At 46.9% G+C, this 6,277-nt stretch overlaps 1 long non-coding RNA gene across 1 annotated transcript; it reads left to right on the top strand.

The window, feature by feature from the left end:
* Positions 1-274: 274 nt before the first annotated feature.
* On the top strand, positions 275-2,084 carry LOC119544914. The gene is made up of 3 exons (XR_005218962.1): positions 275-404; positions 1,194-1,387; positions 1,662-2,084. It is a non-coding gene; the product is annotated as an uncharacterized LOC119544914 (long non-coding RNA).
* The last annotated feature ends 4,193 nt before the right edge of the window (positions 2,085-6,277 follow it).

Genomic DNA, 6,277 nt, shown 5'->3' with positions numbered 1-6,277 from the left:
TTTCTAGGTTGAAGGATATGCATACCTAATGTTTTAATAATGGAGACAGATGAAAGTGGGCCATTTCAGTTAAGTTGCCACCAGGAGTTGATGATGGTGGGTGCTACCCAGTATCCTTTTACCCATAAGTTCTACCACTATTTTATCTTTTGTCAATATGTTGTCAAAAGGCAACTAGAATCACATGTCCCTCCATTGTCCAAACTTCAGTGTGAACAGGAGTCAGCTTTGCGTTTACCCAAGAGTGGCCCAGTGGAGAAATTCAAATCACGCAGACTGGAGAACTTGTTAGAGCACCTGGTGGCTGCCTTCCAGGGTGGGGACTTCTCTTTCATCACCAACTTCCTACACAGCTACAGAGATTTGGCCACCACCCAAGAGGTCTTGGATCTGCTCTTCACATGGTGAATGCAAACCTCCATGCCCCAAAAATGCCACATAAAGCAGGGTTCCTTGTGAATGTCACTGCACCTCTCTAAGCCTCAAGTGGCCCCCTGAGAAGTGGGGTGGAGAGAAGACAAACCTCATAGGGTTAATATAAGGATTAAATGGGATTAGCCCTGGAAAATATTTACCTGGGTCCTGGCTCTGGGTTAGGGGCTGCTGGGGGTGCTGGGGTTGTTTATATTTATTGTTTTCCTCTCTCCTATGTAGATGCACCCTCACTCAAACCACTGTGACTCCATGACCTTCAATAAACCCACTTTCACATTAGTAAAGAAGATTTGAGGTTCATCTAGTGGGTTCCTATCCTTGCTGTAGCTATAGCAGGGGTCCATGGGGTTTGGCAGAGGTGAATGAAGCCCTCTCAATTATCTTGGAAAATGTTGGTGGGGCTCATTCATTCCACAAATACATCCTGATGCATATTATTTGCAAGCAATTCTGTAGGTATTTGTCATAATTCAAGGAAAACAGAGATAGAAGTCTCTCAGGCTTCTCTGAAGAAAGGCAGAGTTAGAGTACTGATTGAGAGCCCCCTAAAATTGAGACTCTGCTAGCTATTCATGCAGTGACCAAGCATGTTACTGTCAGGACAGCAGAGTGGGGTTGGAGTGTGGGGTTTGGGAGGGGCTGGCCTATTGAAGGTCAGAGTTTGGCAGAGGGGCCCAGCCCCTATAGGGGTAATGTGGAAGGGCAGTGTGGAAGGTAAGGCCAGGCTCTGACTCTGTTTCCTACCTGACTACCCCCAGGGCCATCCAATTCATTCTGAGCACTTGGTTATGCAAGTTCTCAGAGGATTTCTGTCAGCCCCCAGACTTTCCCGGTCTCAATGTGGTGGTGGCCTACATAAGGCTGAATCTGCCTGGCTCAGAGCTGGAGAAGGTTGCCCAGCTTCTTCTTTCCCAGCATGAGTGTCTGGAGTTGGTTCGGAGAGAACCAGAAGGTAAGCAGGACTGGGATGGTGACTGCAAGCAGGTGATGGGAGAGTAGAGCATGGGGGGCAGGACAGAAGGAAGAGCCACCTGAAGATAGTGTTGGGCCAGGAGCAAACAAAGAGTAACCTCTGACCACTCATCTGAGGGGCTGCAGTCTGGGAGGATTTCCTGGGGGAAAGGGGAAGTGTTGGGCTTGGGCTTCTCAAAGGCAGCAGGATGTCTCATGTCTTTGAAAAGGCAATGGGATGGAAGTCATGTGGGTGAACATTTCTCCTCTTGCAGTTCCAACACCATCTCCAGAGCCAGGCTTAAAACCAGCCCTTGAACTAGGGATTCCTGCAGCCCCACATCTGGCACCAGATCCAGCATCAGATCCAGCTCCGAGTGTGGAGGCCGCTCAAGTTTTAGAGGCACCTCTAGGGTCTGCTCTAGTTCTCACTCAGATGGCTCCTCAAGAAGTAGAGAGTGAGGGAGTCTCACCCTCTCCCAACACAAGTCATCCCCCAAGAGAGGCCCTTTCCAGTGAGTGAGGGGGCCCAGCTGGACACTGTTAAGGTCTAATCTGAGGACACTGCTTCTGGGTTTTTGGACAGAAGAGACAGGGTATAGTGGGGAGGGAGTGTTGACGGGAGGTGGGAGGCAGAATTAATTTCTGTATAAAGGGATAAAATATTAACCAATTAGTTAGGGTCAATATTTTTGTTGTAAATAGCAAGTTCTTGACATAAGTTATTACATTAAATTCTGCTTTCTACTATAGCCTTGGAGTTGCAGTTTTGTTTTTGTTTCCTTTTTTAATTTAAGTGAGATACAGACTTTCACATTTCTCATTGAAATAAAAAAATCTTGAGGGTCTGGTCTAGTTTGCTAATGCTGCTGGAATGTAAAACACCGGAGATGGGCTGGCTTTTATAAAAGGGGGTTTATTTGGTTACACAGTTACAGTCTTAAGGCCATAAAATGTCCAAGGTAACATATAAGAAATCAGATACCTTCACTGGAGGATGGCCAATGGTGTCTGGAAAAACTCTGTTAGCTGGGAAGGCATGTGGCTGGTGTCTGCTCCAAAGTTCTGGTTTCAAAATGGCTTTCTCCCAGGACGTTCCTCTCTAGGCTGCAGTTGCTCAAAAATGTCACTCTTAGTTGCTCTTGGGTTGTTTGTCCTCTATTAGCTTGTCTGGAGGAAGAGTCTGCCTTCAATCACCATCTTCAAACTGTCTCTCATCTGCAGCTACTCTCGCAGCTTCTGTGCATTCTTCAAAGTGTCCCTCTTGGCTGTAGCTCCTCTTCAAAATGTCAATCACAGCTGCACTGAGTTCCTTCTGTTTGTCAGCTCATTTATATGGCTCCAGTGATTTAATTTAGACCCACCCTGAATGGGTGCGGTAACACCTCCGTGGTAATTATCCAATCAGAGTCATCACCCACAGTTGGGTGGGGCGCATCTCCATGGAAACACTCAAAGAATTACAATTAATCAACACTGATATATCTGCCCACACAATATTACATCAAAGATAATGGTGCTTTGGGGGACATAATACATTCAAACTGGCACAGGGTCATCAGTTTATTTTATGTGAGATTATATGGAATGTGCAGCCACCCTTCTCTGGCTTACTGAAGGAAAAGCACAAGTCTGAATTTTGCTGAGCAGATGTGCATTTCAGTGTCATTAAACTCACCCAGAAGCTGAGACAGCCCATTAGAACTCCAGGGATTAGGGTTGAAGGGGCTTTCACAGGGCATAGCTAAAATGTTAACACCAGGTACAGCACAGAACCTCCAGCATGCCACACCAGCCCCCAGCTTGCAAATTGTTGCATAAAGGCAAGATCCAGATCAATTGCAGGTGATGCCCAGTTACCACCCACCTTCTCAATGGCTCCAGATGTCAGCCAGACCCAGAGCAGGCTCAATTCTGCCAGGGATGCCCCTGAAGGCCAGCCCAGGGGCCGAGCACAATACCTGGCTCCCAATAGCCCAGGCCCTTGCTGATGTCTCTGGTTAAATGAATCACAAGCACAGCTGTGCTTTCTCTCAGAGACAGATGTACTGAGTCCAAGGATAGTAAAGGGTTTGGAGGAAGGTATTGGTGCCCAAAGAATTTTACACACAAGGCCAGGAGGCTTCTGAGAGTAGAGACAGCATGTGGATACATTTAATAAGTTGGATACAGGACAACATGGCTGAGGATGGATATATTATTGCATCTTTGGGCTACCATTGCCTGAGTGTTCGGTGCAAGTCACCCAGCAGAGTCCCACATTGTAGCAAGTATTCATCTCACTCGTCTTTCACAGGGACTTTCTATGAACACCTGAGACTCCTTGAACAAAACAGAAAGCCCAGGCGGCCAGAGAAGTCACACACAGGACCAGTGTTCCAGCTGATCCTGGAGGGGAGAGGCTCTGCACCCTGCTCAGGCTCTGCTAGGTGGAGCAGCAGGATCCCAGCTGGAATTGAGTCCCAGGGGAAGGGGTTATGAGGGTTCCTGATAGAGAGCATGTGTCCAGGCAGTGCCTATTGGACTGGGGGACAGAAGGGGAGGTGGCCTGAAGTCTCTGTGTGCTCTGTTTCCTCAGAAAGAAGAGGCCCTGCACTAGCTGTAGGTCTCAGGTGCGCAGTGTGGCCACCTCAGTCTGGTTTCTGGTGAACTGTGGCCTTTGACTTTTTTTTATTTCTTCATGAATTCCATTTTTAAGACCTCCATCCACTCCATAATTGTGCTCTAAGTGGAAAATGAAGATGTGGGTGAATCTAAAAGGCTTTATTCACCTCTCTCATATACCCATCTGCTCATATTGCACATGCAGGTCACTGCTGACAGAGCAGGGGTTAGAGGTCCCTCCTCCAAGTCCAGCTTTGCCTGATGGCCACAAGTTCTCCCCGAGTTATCAGCTTCCCCACCCTCCTGAAGATGTTCACACATTCCCTGAAAATCTCATGATCAACACTGTGATCAAATCAACCTGAACACTGACAGAAGTCCCCTGAGGGGAAGGATAGTTCCTTGTCAGCCCCACAAGTAGGGCAGCTCCTAGTGCTGTTAAGTAACTCTGGAGGGATTCAGAACATCACAATCCTGCTGAGGGAATCCTGGGATCCTGTCTCCATTCACGTGTGCCTTTCCATGGGTGACAGGAGGAAAGGACATAGCAAATCTCTGCAGCTAGCCACAGTGCCATTTATATGACACATGAGGCAGAAATTCAAGCTCTTTTTAAAAAAAAACTAGAAGTCATTGGTTTTGTTTTACAGCTTTACTTGTGAAAGAAATGGTTAGTTTTCATCTTTCTGAAACTGAGATATTTGAAATATTATTACCAGGGCTTCTCATAAGCAAGAGGATGACCAGTGAGAACGGCAGGGGTTTGGAGGCTGAAGATTTTCTTCGTAGGACCTAACCACAGCCTTGAAGTCCATGCATCTCACAGGACTCCTTTGCTAGCAATGATATCAACAAGTACAGTTTTATTAGGCTGAATAGAATCTGCTTCTCTGCAGCTATGGAGAATATGGAAATAGTTTATCCCCTCCTGAAGGCAAGTGCTGGAATCCTTCAGGTAGGAGAGGAGGGGAGGCCTCAGGATCCCAGATTTACAATATGGAAAGAAAAGGTAGAATAGGATTATCCAGCAATGACTTACAGGCTCATTATTACCTTGCATTTCATCTGCAAACCTCACTTGACCCCCTGCATATATCCACTTGAAGTTGGGGACTCAAGTGTTGTGGGGCACAGATGAACATGACATTCAGCCCCCTGGCCCTCAGTCTTCCCTCTGTACCCTGCAGGGGAGGAAGTGTGGTGGTCTGATACTCTGGTGCCTCTCTCTCCCCCCAACTAAGGTGGATCAGGCTTAGGTTTTGTCCTTCCTTTCTGAGCCTATCACTTAGAGAAGAAGACAGCCACACTGCCTGATTGAGCTTTGCAGGCTCAGACCTGTGTTTGAGTCCTTGCTCTGAATGACCTTGAGCATGCCTGGGGCAATCCTCCATGCATTTGAGCTACTTCTTAACTATAATGTCACCTTACTATAACTGGAGCACCTGCCTGAGTACATGCAAGATCCAGGCATAGCACAGAATAAGGTTCTGTCAGGGAGGTACTAACCTCATTTCACAGATGGGGCACCAAGGATCAGGGAAGTTAAGCAATTTACCCAATGTCCCCCAGCTGGTAAGTGAGGGAATGGGGACCTGGACACAGGCCTACAGGGCCAAGATATCTGCAGCAGGGTCCACTCAGATGTGGCAGGGAGCCCTTGAGTCTGCTACATAGGGTGTTATATTCAACCACACCACTGCTTTCTCTAGTCTGGAAATTTTTCCCAGTAAGATCATCATGGCCTTGGGCACAGTTCCATCTTAGGGCCATTTGCCCAGGGGGTTGCACAAGGCTTTCTGAGGACATACTGGGATAGGCCAGCAGGGGTGGGTCAGCACATAGGAGAGGAAGTTGAAAAGGTAAGTGTACATCTAGGCACACTTGGTGCTCACCTGGGGATGCTCAGCACAGAGAAGAGCCCAGAAGTGAGTTGTGGAGGGATTCACAAACATGTTTGGGGAATTTTCACAAACTCACTAAAAAACTACAATTCTTAAGCTAAGGGAAAGGGAAAACTCTTTATCTAATTCATGGAGTCATGAATTTGACAATCTTAAATGAATTTAGACTTCATCTCCACAAAAGTTTTTTTTTTTTTTTAAAGAACAAAGATTTTTATTAAGCATTGTAAGTTGCATTCAATAGCCTTCAAATACACCACACCACAATACATCTACAATCAATCAAACCCAACAGCTGTTCTTTCTGGCACAGTCCATGAGTTAGGGCAATACTCCCTTCAACTTTCAGGGAGATGCAAGTAGCTCTGGTGGGCAGGGGCTGGGGA

The sequence above is a fragment of the Choloepus didactylus genome, chromosome 9 (assembly GCF_015220235.1).
Source record: "Choloepus didactylus isolate mChoDid1 chromosome 9, mChoDid1.pri, whole genome shotgun sequence".
NCBI classification, from domain to species: Eukaryota; Metazoa; Chordata; class Mammalia; order Pilosa; family Megalonychidae; genus Choloepus; species Choloepus didactylus.
Note: the sequence above shows the minus strand (reverse complement) of the source record. Positions and strands in the feature narration are given on the sequence as shown.